General features: G+C 47.6%; 1 protein-coding gene across 5 annotated transcripts in view; it reads left to right on the forward strand.

Moving 5' to 3' along the window:
- Positions 1–12,988, forward strand: part of FAM110B (family with sequence similarity 110 member B) — a 116,149-nt gene that overhangs the window by 61,744 nt on the left and 41,417 nt on the right. For 4 of the 5 annotated variants that reach the window (XM_031441594.2, XM_064480827.1, XM_064480825.1 and 1 more), the window contains exon 3: positions 6,337–6,425. The gene's annotated coding sequence lies outside the window, so the exon portion shown is untranslated. Of the gene's footprint in view, positions 1–710; positions 952–6,336; positions 6,426–12,988 lie in introns of those variants that run through there. The other variant, XM_064480828.1, reaches the window with a different exon arrangement.

Genomic DNA, 12,988 nt, shown 5'->3' on the forward strand with positions numbered 1-12,988 from the left:
AGAACTTAAGCCCAGGCCTCCTGGCTGTGGGAATGCATGTTTTCTCCCGTACCTCTCACAAGATTTGGCTTCTAGAAATATGTTTACCATTAAATGGCGCAGGGAGCAGATTTCCTTAATTTGTCCTTTTATAACGACTTCTGATGCTCCTTTTCCAGCTCTTGTACTTCTGAATCACTGCTGATCACTGTGGTCAAGATTACAATTTTTGACACCTCGATTGGTCCGTTTCCATGATGGATGGAAATGTGCATGGCCTTTCAAACTGTACTGAGAGACTAATTAGCACTTTCGGACAATACGTGGCGAAATGCTAATCAGAGGCAATAAAGCGCGTCTCAGATTTTATCGCTCTCCCGCTGATGTCTTCCTGCCATCGACTTCATTATTTATTCCTTGGTGCTGGAATCTGCTAAGTTTAAGGAAGCTGGTCTTACCGTACATTGATTTAACCACTCTTTGTTTCATTAGTTTGGAAGGAAAGCAAGAATGCACTTTAAAAATCGCTTACAGTTTATAAGGTGACACATTAATCCTCAAAATGACAGGAAATCAAGATGATTTTGTCTGCGGGGTTTAATTTATTAAAATTTAATTTGCTCGTGTGCTTTGCTCCAATCACTCTGTGCTAGCAAACTGGCTATAATTAGATTAGCAGCCTGCTCGACGCTGGTGACAGCCTGCGCCTCAGAGAGCATGTGCCGGGTCCTGCCTGGGCCGCTGCTCATTGGTTGCCAGCCTCGCTGCTCGCCAGTTTGATAGGTTTCCACAGGACTCTTTATGCTGCATCGGAGACACAGATACAGAGATTCTCCGCTGTGCTCTTGCAAGGGTGGAGGTGCTTCGCTGGTAGGAGGAATAAGGAGGAATAAGGCCCCGAGGAGAAGGCGTTCGTCTTTGTTGTGAGAGCAGGGCAGTCGCCAGAGGTCGGGGAAGAAGTTTCAGTTCACGGTAATTACTCTGAGCCTTTCTCTCACAGAGAAAACACCGCCGTGCATGAAATGAAGCGTGCGCATCCTGTCATCTGTTTAATTTGATCTTGCTTTTGTTAATATTGTGTGTATTCCAGCGCTCCGTCTAAGATATGTTCTCCCGGAGAAGGGCTTGGCTCATAAACAGGCATCCTCTTCATGCAGAAATAGTGTTTTTACCTGGATTCCAGAGGGCATGTGCTGGGGAGCGATTCTTATTGGCTCGCTGCTGTTTTGGAAAGCCCGAGGCTGCATCGATTTAGGTGTCTTTGGAGGTGCATTTCAGTACCGGGTCGACTTTGTTTGCCTGGGGTCCGGACCCTCCTGAATAATGAGCAATGGGGGAAGAGTTCAGAGAAACACACTTTAATTAGGACAGAGCAGTGGCTCTCCTGGTGTCAATGCAGGGCCTCGGCAGAAGTAATGTCTATTGTTTCTTCAAAGATGTGTGCAGCCTTCATTTTGGATGGTTCTCTTTGTTTCACTGTCTCTAGTTTTCATTAAGCCCTTTCCACATAGAGGATGTTAGCACATCCTGTTCTGCCAGAAACACTCCTAGGTGTGTGTGCGGCCTGTGCTGGAGAGGATTTTTGACCTGGGCTTTGTTTAACAGGAATATTGTTTTGGGAGTTGGAATCACAAGAAGGTGGGGTTCTTACCACTTTGACTGATGTCTGGACAACATTTTAAAATTTCTGTTAATGGTTGCCTGGATTATTTTCCAAATCAAACAATAAATAATCTTAAATTCTGTAATCAAGATGATATACATTCCGAAGGAAAAAATACTTACACAGTCAAGGCTGAGCTCAAAGAAATGCAAACAAATGCAATGTGAGTTTCGCTTCTTGGCGTCCCTTCTCCAGGGAGTTCTGTTTTATTCTGCCGGAGCCCCCGGCCGCCATCTAGTCCTCAAACTTAAAAATTGATACCCTTACTGTATCAGATGGTGGAGACCACAGAAACTTGTGTATTGAGTCACCAGTCACACGGCTGGCTGGCTGCCACCATGCGTCTGGGATCGGTGGAGAGCCCTGCTGATCTCCGAAAGCCATCAGGAATTATTCCCTGCTCCTGAAAAGCCAGGCGTTGCCATTTCAGAATTTGGTTAAAATAACTGCTTTGCTTTAAAACTCTAATCCGATTAAAGGGGTTCCGTGTGTTCTTCGGTAGAGGAAAACTTCACAATACGCACTGTGGTTCCCTCCCTATCTCTACCCCCACCCCCTGCAAATTCCCTCCCTACTCCAACTCGGGGTGTAATATTACTCCCGAATAACAGTTTGAAGAGAAAAAAAAAGGACTGTTGTGAAAGTTTGTCATTTACTATGATAGGATATCGTCTGTAATAAGAAAGTTGGGTTGTGGTCCAGTGGAATCCAGCATCTCGGTTTTACCATACCTACCGTGTCTGGTGAGGCAGCACTGGAGGGGTGGCTCTGCTGGGAGCCCTTCCTCCTTGGACACCCCGCTGCGATGGGAACCCCGCCCCGGGCAGATTGCACAAGGTTGCAGAGCAGCGGCTTGGTGCTCTGCACCTGTCCGGACCCCTCTGGCCTCTTCATTCTTTGTCTGAAGTGCTCCCTGTGTGGATGTGGAAAATAACCTCCGTGTCTGCAGTTGGGCTTGGACACTCAGTTGGGGAAGAGTCCGTTGCTGCAATCCCATAATTGTCTCTCCCTCTTCCTTCTCTTAATCTCATGAAATGCTCCGTAAATTATCTTGGTCTTAGAGCATCCTAGGCAGTCGGCAGCCTTGGAAGTAAATTATTGTTGTGGGACACAAGCAGGGCAGACCTCCCTTTGTGAGCATCCTGCCATGAGGCTGTGCGTCGTGGGAAGCCGGGAGAACTAGTTCTGACTGCTGTCGATTCTCAAGGTTGGATCTTAAAAGATCTTCTGGGTCTAGAAGGAACTTCTTGAAAATGTAAATGTAAATTTAAACATAACAGTGTATGAATACTGAGTAGTAATTTACTATGAGGTCCCGAAGGGCCTTTTAACATTTACTAAAGGTACATTTTTCTTATCACACTAATAAAATGTTATTTATGTTTTTGCAAAGTAACAAAATCTACACTTTTATCTTCAGATGAAACACATCTCAATTTTTTTTCAACTCCATTAAGGGAAATCTTTATATATTTCTGAGATTTAAAAAAGTAAACATAAATTTCTTGGACACTTTACAGTTGTCTTCTCTCTTGTTCTTATAAATTCCATAGCTCTTTACTGATGAATAATGACATTTTCGATGAATCAAAAATAGGTCTATTAGCATGAACTAGAGGATAAAATATATAATTTTTTTAAATTAAAACGTTATCTGCTGTAAGCGATATTTTCTAACTTTTTTCCCCCTAGGGGCTTAGAGTCACAGCAGGAGAAAATGATGATCAGTTTTAAAATGAAAAGTCATTCCATGTAGACTATGATTTGCCACAAAAAGGGCCTGAAAGTTACTACTTTCAGGGAATAAAACAAAAGGGAAGGTTCAGTGGGCTGCCCGGGCTGCTGGCTGGAGAGGGGCAGAGTGGTACCTGTGGGTGGCTTTCTAGCTGGTCATCTGGGTGTCTCTGATATTGGAAGAACTGAGGGTGGTCTGTGATTGGCAACTGGTAAGTGTTTCGAGTTTGACCCTCCCAAACCTGCCTGGGTTGGAAAAATGTTTGAAGAGACATGAAGCCTCATCTAAGTGTGTTTAGTTTTTCTTTCATTATTTTATTCTATAATTATGGGCATCGCCCTTGTGCTAGGTTCTGTGCTAAGAAGGAAAGAAGGCATGGCCCTCCCTGCAGGAAGCAGCAGATTGCGGAGGGGACGGAAATAAGTCATTACAGGGGTGCGGGGGGCAGAAGGGAGGCGCCTAAACTGGGGCTATTGAGGAGGGCTGCCCAGTTCTTTGGAGGGGTGATGGGAAGGCTTCAGGAGGAAGGCAGTACTGCTCGATCCAGAGCTTTCTGATTCCCACCCACCTTGCACCACATGCACCACTCTCTTTTTCATTGAAGTGCAGTTGATTTACAACGTTGTGTTAGTCTCAGGTGTATAGCAAAGTGATTCAGTTATACATATGTGTTCTTTTTCAGATGCTTTTCCATTATAGGTTATTACAAGATATTGAATATATTCCTTGTGCTCTACAGTAGGCCCTTGTTGTTTATCTATCTTATGTATATAGTAGTGTGCATCTGTTAATCCCAAGCTCCTAATTTATCCCCGTTTCCTTTTAGGGAACCGTTAAGTTTGTTATCTATGTCTGTGAGTCTGTTTCTGTTTTGTTTGGGGTTTTTTGTTTGTTTCTGTTTTGTAAATAAGTTCATTTGTATCTTTTTTTTTTAGATGCCATGTATAAGTGATATCATATGATATTTGCCTTTCTCTGTCTGACTTACTTCACTTAGTGTGATGATCTCCAGGTCCATCCATGTTGCTGCAGTGGCATTATTTCATTCTTTTTTATGGCTGAGTAGTATTCCGTTGTGTATACACACCACAGCTTTATCTAGTCATCCCACATGCATTACTCTTAATGTCAAGTAGGAGTCAGTGTGGACCACAGACCTGGTCCTTATGTTATATTGACTTTCAGTTGCCCTTGCCATCTTATTTGTGATCTGTAATAAATGTCAAAAGTATAAACTGTCGTGTCTTTTCTTCCTGCTACTAACCCTTTCAGAATACGCAGTAGACTGTTACATAGAAGTATTTTTATTTTAATAGATTTATATGACATGGAATTTAGAAAAAAAATTTTTTAATATACCTGCTAATTTAAAAATGAATCTTAAAGGAATCACAAAATACCTTCATTACTGTTGTTGTGCTCTTGAGTAATTTAGGGTTGGCTTTTGGAACTGCTTCATTGCCAGGAATTATCATTTGCTGCTGATGCCTGTTGACTCTTTTATTTAATTGGCTCTTTTATTTATTTAAGTCATTCACTTTGTACACGCTCATTAAAGACAAGCTTGTAAAACCTGGGCTTGGAATGTAGCACTTGGATGTCACCTTGCTGTGATTAAGGCCTTCTGCCCCCCTCATATATTTGATTGACTGTAGACATGTTAAATCTTGCTGGATTTGGAGGGGGAGTCCACGTTAAGGGTGCCACACTTGCGTGAGGTCTTGCCACCAATGAAGTGTCTACTTGGAAGCGGAGCCAGCCCCACAGCTCTGATACTTTGGGACCTGCAGTTAGAGTGCTTCCTGATTCTCGCGCTGCCCTCTCAGGCTTGCAGATGTACTTTTGCACAGCCAATCAGAAGGGCAGCCTTTGCGTTTCTCCCCTCTGTCCTTACCCCACCCCGCCTCGCTGGGTCGGAAGCGTTCTGCTCACAGCTGACTACGGATCCTGCAGCCCCGACCCTGCCGGCCGCCCACCTCTGACTGTCTCCTCCTGCCTCCTTTTCTACCCACTTCTGAGTCGTGATTCTCCAAGGCTCTGCCCTTCCTCAGCCTCCCATCACCTGCTTTCTGTTGATGGGTTCATCCGTGGCCACAGACTCAGCCGCCCTCCTGCATCCCCCTGCGCCCCCTGCTCCAGCCGCACCGGCCTCCTGTGCCCTTCTGCTCCGGCCCCGGCTGCCCCCAGTGAGGCCCGGGGCTTGTTCCCTCACTGCCTTCAGGGGGATGCTCAGATGTCCCCAGCTGCCATTCCAGTGGGACAGTCTGAGACAGCGTCGCTGGCATTTAGTGCCCCCTCTCTGGAATGTGAACTCTGAGCTCAGAGATTAGGTCTTACCCCACAGAGCCCAGAACAGAACTTGGTCCACGGGAAGTACTCAGTCGGCCCTAGACAATGAATGAATGAGCCAGAGAGTGATGGAAGGACCACAGGCGTGGCAGTGGGGCATTGCCCTGGGGCAGTCAGGAGCTCTGGCCCAGCCAGCTGGGTGGTCTGGGCCGAGCCCATGCCCTGAGGGGCCCTCTTCTGGATGGGCCCTAAGGCCCTGTGAGACGCTCACCCCCCCATGCCCCGTCACACCCCCACTGTCACACACCACCGTCACACCCCCACCGCGGAGGCTCCGACTCCGGAAGTGCAATGACATGCTGTCAGCTTGGATTTGTGTGACTTCCCACAACTTGGTGTTTATATATTTCTGTCGACATAATTCCTATCTCTGGTTAAATGTCTCCTTAAGAAAAGAGTCGAGGTGAGCAAAACACTTAGCTTCTAAATGAAATACGTATGTGAAGACTAACACATGTTGGTTTACTTACATGTTTGTGATCTGTTTTTCTAATTTATTGGCCAATTTTTTAAAGAGTTACCATTTTCCATTGCTGTATATGTTGAATGGCCTGCCTGTGTTTGTCAAATAAAAGCTCTATTGCAATCTTTTTTTTCCTTCTGTTTTTAGGCATTGCCTGCAGCAGAGGGTACTTTAAGAGAGGACGGATTCCCTATGACTTCTGCCTGCAGTCCCTAAACCACTCGTCCCTCTTTTAGGTGAGTGTTTTGCTTTGCTTTGATCCATTCTGAGCAGGAGGTACTGATTCACTCCGAAAGCCTGTGTCATTACTGCATTAAGAACAGGGGCTGAGGCTTCAGATGGTTTGCTATCTGGCCAAAAAAAAAAAGAGAGCCCTCCCTTCCTACCGTTGAGGTCCCGCAGGACCAGAGTAGCAGTAATGATGGTTCCTCCGCCAGGGGCTTCTGTGGACTGTCACTACATGTTTACTAGTAGTTATGGTTTTTAAGGGCTGTGTAGTGTTTACTAGTAATCTCCCTGGTGTTTAGAAGGACATGGATTTGAAGACAACGTTTTTTAAAAAATGAGTATGTCTACACTCCAGCTCGGAGTACACTGGCTGGGGAGCGAGATGGTGGTTTCCGGCAGGCCTAGTGGTGTGTGGCCAGCAGCAAGTGCGCTGCGAGTTTGGGGCACAGAGATCTTTGCAGGATGGCCTTCCAAGAGAGGCTGCGTCAAGGGGACAGAACTGAAATGCCAGCCAGGGAACAGCCCGAGGGGACGGGGCAGGTGTCGGAGGGCAGCCTGCAGACGTGGGAACGTGCGTGTCCACGGAGGACACTGCAGGGGATTTTGTCCCCGGCCGCGCCACTCCCGGATTCCTTCCTGGTGCCGAGCTGGGACATCCCACAGCCAGGCCTGTCTTCCCACGAAGAAGCTGAGGAAGTGGTCAAGGTCCAGATGGTTCCTCCCCTTTGTCAGAGGGGCTGAGAGCTCCGTGTCCCCAAATGAGGAGGTTGGGGATGTTTAGGAAACTGAGAGACAGCCCCCCAGTGGACTCACGTCTGCGAGGCCCCGAGTGGTGAAGAGCAGCCCCCGGGAGGTCACTGAGACTTACCCTCTGCGCCCGTATTCCCGAGTGACCACGTGCTTTGATGTGATTGACGGCCTTCCTCGAGCCCCCTTTCCGGCGCCCATATGTAATGTACCATCATCTGTAGAGCGTGCCACGCCCTTGGTGGCTGTCCACCTTTGCACGAGGCAGGACTTTGTTAGGTAGATGACACTGCTCTCCAGGGACCTCAGCATCTAACGTAAGCTAACAAGTAAGAATCAGCCTGTGCCAGGTGAAATTCTGCAGTCTGTGCAGAGGGAGAGATTAAAGAAAAAGCCAGCAACATGTGTCAGTTATACGCCCTGAAACCCACCAACCTCATCACCACGTTAGCTTATCCCCCATGTAAGAGGTTCTGATGGGAAAGCCTTGGGCTCCTGCTGCCTAGCAGGAACTCAGCATCTCCTGTCCCCAGTCGCGAGTTTGTAGAATCGCACCTGTGCACAGGTGGATTTCATGGGGAGTGCTCCCATCAGGGCGTGCCTCCCCACGCTGCTCGTTCTGGGCGGCCACTCGTCCCAGTTTGCTCACAGGGAGGGGGGGTTTCTGGAACACAAGATGCAAGTGGTAAAAGCAGGGCAAGCCCCCAGGGGCCCCCGGGTTTCGTTCTGGATCCCCAGCACCTGTCCTGTCTCCCCCAGCCACGCCCACCCCGCTGGCTCCTCCCGGCAGGTGAGTTGGCAGCCCTAGTGGCCAGAGAGAACGGGGGCTTTGAGTAGACGTGGGTGTAGCCTCAGCTCCACTGCTCACCAACGCTGTGAATGGACCTTACCTGTCTCAGCCTCACTTCCCAGAGGCCAGATAAGAGTAAGAACAAGCTAGGAAGGATTGGGGGACAGTCACCTGACACAGCGACAGGAGGTGCTGCTGCTCCAGGGTCCCACGGAGAAGTGGGGCCCCTCCCCTCCCCTCCCAGACCGCCTCTCTGGAGAGGAGAGTGAGTCCCCTTCCCAGGCAGCGTTGACTTGAACTTTGTCGTATTATTACTCAGCCAGGTTCTGCATCAGGAAGATCAAACTGACTCAGGATGGCACTCATGACCACGGTGTCATCTGGGTGTGGACTTTGAGTCTCGGCCCCTGTATTGTGAGTCTCAGGCAACACCAGGTCATTGTGTGCGAGTCGTGTTACATTGTTTTTATATCAGCTTTCCCGCAAATAAGGTAGAAACTAAAAGAGTGTTGTGAAAGACATAGTTTTTGTCTTATTATCCAAATGTTTGCAGTTGTTTTAAGCTATTTTCACATTTCACGTTCATTAAAACTTTGTTCTCTTCTGAGTTTATAAATTACAGGTAAGTCACCTTATGAAGAATATTTATTATTGTTATTAATTTTTTTCTTAACTCTTGAATACATGCATTTAAGATTATTACGATTTTAGAATACAAGGTAGATCTTTTTTAAAAGTGGTACCTTCTTGGGGTGGTGGATATAGGCCAGTGGTAGAGTGTGTTGTTTGCATGCAGGAGGTCCCGGGTTCAATCCCCAGTTCCTTCATTAAATAAATAAATAAATAAACAGTTTAAAAAAACATAAACATACATGCTTATATATATGGTTTTAAAAAAATGAGAAAGAAAGTCCCTTCTTTAAGGAAAATAAAATAGAAAATGAAGGCATAAAATGACCTTGTAAATGTTCTTTTAGTCAAACTTTTGAGGCTTTTCAACCTAGAACCTGAATCCTCCTGTGTAACGTTTATGTAAGTCGCCTTTCAAGGAACACAGCACACAGCCACCAGTCTCTGTTATTCACATGATGGTGATTTCAGGAAGAAAGTTACAATGTTCCCCTTGTTTGTAGTTGCTTGTTATCTTAATCAAACCTACGTAATTGATAAAGTCAGCTTCTCTCGGGAGGCTGCCTTTTTCAGAACGTCTCTGGGAGGGAGTTCCGTTCTTTTAGAGTGTGAGCTGGGGACTTGCAGTTGCCCGGAGCACGAGCAGCCTCTGCAGGTGTGTGTGTGTCACGTGGTCGCGAACAAACATACGTGCGAGTTTTCCCCAGACACCCTTCCTCCCATCTCAGTGTCTCCCTAAAGCTGGGCTTGCGCAGCGAGAGATCCACTCTCTGTCCATGGCTCTTTGCCTTCCACGCCAGCATCTCTGACTCCTGCCTTTTCCCAGGTCAGCTCTTTGCCAAGAGAGTGACTCAGAGCTCAGGTAACATCAGTCCCTTCAGCGGTGTCTCCTCGAAGCCGGCTCGGCTGACCTTGAGCAGGTCTCCCGGGGCCGGGCCGAGCCAGCTGCCGCCGAGACCCACCGCGCGGCCTGCCAGGGCCCAGGCTCCTGACCTTGCTCAGCGCCTTTTACAAAAGAAGAGGGAGAGGAGGGAGCACTCTCTGGGAGAGGATTTCAGTTGTTTTATTCTCCTTGTTCACAAAAATCACATTGGCTTCTAGAAGGTTGGATTTAGGGAGGGTCCCCTCGAAAATCAATACCCCGAAGCACAAGTTATATTTGTGAGAATGCAACACATGCTTAGTATGAAGTTCAAAAGACCACTCTTGATTACAATTTAAATGATTAAATTACCAATTAAGTTACTTGGTGGACTTAAAGGGTATTTTTAAAAAATCAAATGAAAGATAAATTCTGTCGGTTCTGTGCTGGCTGAGTTTGCTGTGGGTAATTATTAGTGTATGTGACAATGTAAGTCGGGTCGTTGTCAACGTTGTCATTGCTTTTCTACAAAGACCAGCAGAAACCTTAATGCCATCATCTGTGGAAGGCCTGCCTTGTGCTGGAGGCACCATGTTTAGAATCTTCGGGGTGTAGATGAGGGTACGAGAATCAAAGAGGGAGCCACATACAGAGGGCAACCGCATGGCAAGGCACATGCTGGGTGTAAAACCCAGGTCCAGACCCCGGCGCCTTCACACCTGTTGGTTTCTTTACAACGATGGAGTCACACATGGAACAGGAAACTGGCTGAGGGAGACTGGGCTGTGGGGAAGGGGGACCGGGAAAGTTACAGGACGACACAGATGTCTCGGGGAATATTGGAATGATCCCCTAGAAAACAGGGAAAGTCTTCAATGAATAACAGAAGGGAAGAGACCGAAAAGTCAAGTAATGGAGTAAGTACCCGGCAGGGCACCCAGGTTTGAGGCAGAGGAGGACACGTGCAGAGCGGCTGCAGGCGCACCGGGCTAGCCAGGCCTCCTCATCGGTCCTCCACCCTGCTGAGCGTCTGCTCCATCACCGCGTGGACTGCGAAAGCTCCCGTGCGTTCTCAACACTCCGCCAAGTTCAGAAGCATGCGATGCCCCTTACAACCACGTGATTCATGAGTCTTGGCGTGTGCTCTCCATGCTGGTCTCCTTTCCATAGCCCAGTGCTGTGGTCCCAGTGTGTGCGCCCCCCCCCCAAATTCATACATTGAACTCCTGGTGCCCAATGTGATGCTATAGTAGGTTGGGGCCTCTGGGATGTGCTTAAGGCCTGGGAGTGGCATCCTCATGAGGGGGACCAGCCCTTTCCCATCCCGCCGTGCGAGGACATGTGCAGAGGCTGCAACCCAGAAGAGACCCCTCCCCAGAACACGGCCGTGCTGGCACCGTGATCCTGGACTTCCAGCCTCCAGAACTGTGAGCCACCCAGCCCATGCTGTTTTATTACAGCAGCCTGAACATTCTAAAATACCTAGGATAAAAGTATGTTAAATATTCAGTTCTGTTATCCTGTTACGTTCATAGGTACAACAGAAAGCCTGAAAACCCTTCTAATCTCCATTTCTTCTTTGGGAAATCCCTCCTGTTTAGCAGAGGAGAGGCCCTTTCTCTGCACCTGGTCTTTGGGTGGTGGTGGGACACACTTACTCTCAGTGCCCACGCACGGAGCACTGGTCCATCCTGGTCCTGAAATACGCATCTACTGCCTTTCTTCAAGTCTCGTGAGTCTAATTCTCTGTAGGACACACTTAAAGCCGAGCTCAACATCATCTTCAGTCCAAGAGAGGCAGCTGTGACCAGGACAGTCAGCGGAAGGACCTCCCTCTGGAAGGATGCCTCCTTGCATGACTCCTGCTTCTTTACCCCACGTGCCCTCATGAAGCATCGCTGACCCTCCCTACCTGCGTGCATTGAAATTGCGGTCTCTCCGTCACCAAACAGCTCCATTGCTGACTTCACCATCTGCTCCTCAGCCGGCCTCTCGTCTTTGCTCTCAGACCGGTCCATTTAGTAAGCAGGAAGTTCTCTGGCAAGCACTGTTTTCATCATGTTACCTCCCTGCTCCAAGCCCTGTTCTCTCCCAGTTGCCTACAGATCAAATTTAAATTCCAGAGCTTGGCACTTAAGGCACCTGCCAGCTGGGCCCCCTGCACTCACCCAGAATCAGCATCCATTTCTCTCCTCCTTTTCTTCACTCTCCTGGTCCATCAGAGGCGGTGAGCGTTTTCTTGCGTGAGATCGCTTGTCCGTTCCTGTCTCCCCAAGTCTGGGAGTTCCTTTCAGGCCCATTTCATTTCAAAAGTTACTTTTTCCTTATTTAAGGGAAAAAAAAAGCCTTTCTGAGCAAAATCCAAGAATTTTTACTGTTCATTCATTCAGCACATTCACACAACAAATGTCTGTACAGTTCAGTATATACCAAGTACATTTATAAGTAGCCTTGAAATTATTCTTTGCTTTAAGCATTTATATGATTCTCAAGTTACAGGGTAAGTTGATTTAAAAGTTTTCCCTTAATGCGAAGGATGCTCAGGCTCTCAGTTGTGTGAGAGGATGAATAAACACCGAGTGTCACACCAGGCCACCTGGCGCATCCACGCCGTGCATGTGAGGCCGTGAGCTGGGGCTGAAATCCTAGAGGTGGTTTGGCAGCATTAACAGAGTTCTGTGGGCTGACTGACTTCCCGGAGAGGGACGAAGCTGTTTACCCACCCTGGAAGCCCTTCACAAAAATAACAATTTCATTCAACAACGCAGAGTGGAAAGCTACTGTCAGCTCTTAAATGTCCATGATAGAGTGACATCTAAAGAGACACGTAGAAACACAGTCCAGGGGGAAGGTAACAGCATCTCCTCCGGAGGGGAAACAGACCCACTGACAGCAAGAGGCACACGTGGAAACTCAACCCAAATCCCGCTCACCCGTGAGGCTCGGTTCAGATTTCCTCTCCTGGGTAGACGTTCCTTCTCCTTCTCCCTGCATCTGCCTTCATTCTTGCATTCTGTGTACTTGTGGTCCCTTTTGGTGCCGCGTGAAGTCAGGCACTTTTTTTTCATTCTCTGAGGACATAGATGGCGCTTAGCGTAATCTGGCTTGTGTTATGGGAAGTTTCTTTCGCCTCTTTCTGGTGGATTATAAGCAACGTGAGGGTAGGAATTACGGGATTTTTTTTTTTTAATTCTTATTTTTTACTGAAGTGTAGTCAATTTACAGTGTTAATTTCAGGTGCACAGCAAAGTGATTCAGTTACACATAGACATACATAGGTATTTTTTTTTCAGTTTCTTTTCCATTGCGGCTCATTGCAAGAAACTGAATATAGTTCCCTGTGCTCTACAGTAGGTCCTTGTTGTTTATCTGTTTACTCTGTCTTTAGAATCCAGCACAGAATCGAACAAATGGCAGAGCACTGACAGCAGCGGGTGGGCTCTCCCAGGGCTGGAGGACGTTCTCTGCTCGTGAAGGACAGTCGTAGGTTTCTCACCTGCTGTTTTGCAAGTGTGATGAGCAGCATCTGCAGACACAGGATG

Source organism: Camelus dromedarius, chromosome 30 (assembly GCF_036321535.1).
Source record: "Camelus dromedarius isolate mCamDro1 chromosome 30, mCamDro1.pat, whole genome shotgun sequence".
Lineage (NCBI taxonomy): Eukaryota > Metazoa > Chordata > Mammalia > Artiodactyla > Camelidae > Camelus > Camelus dromedarius.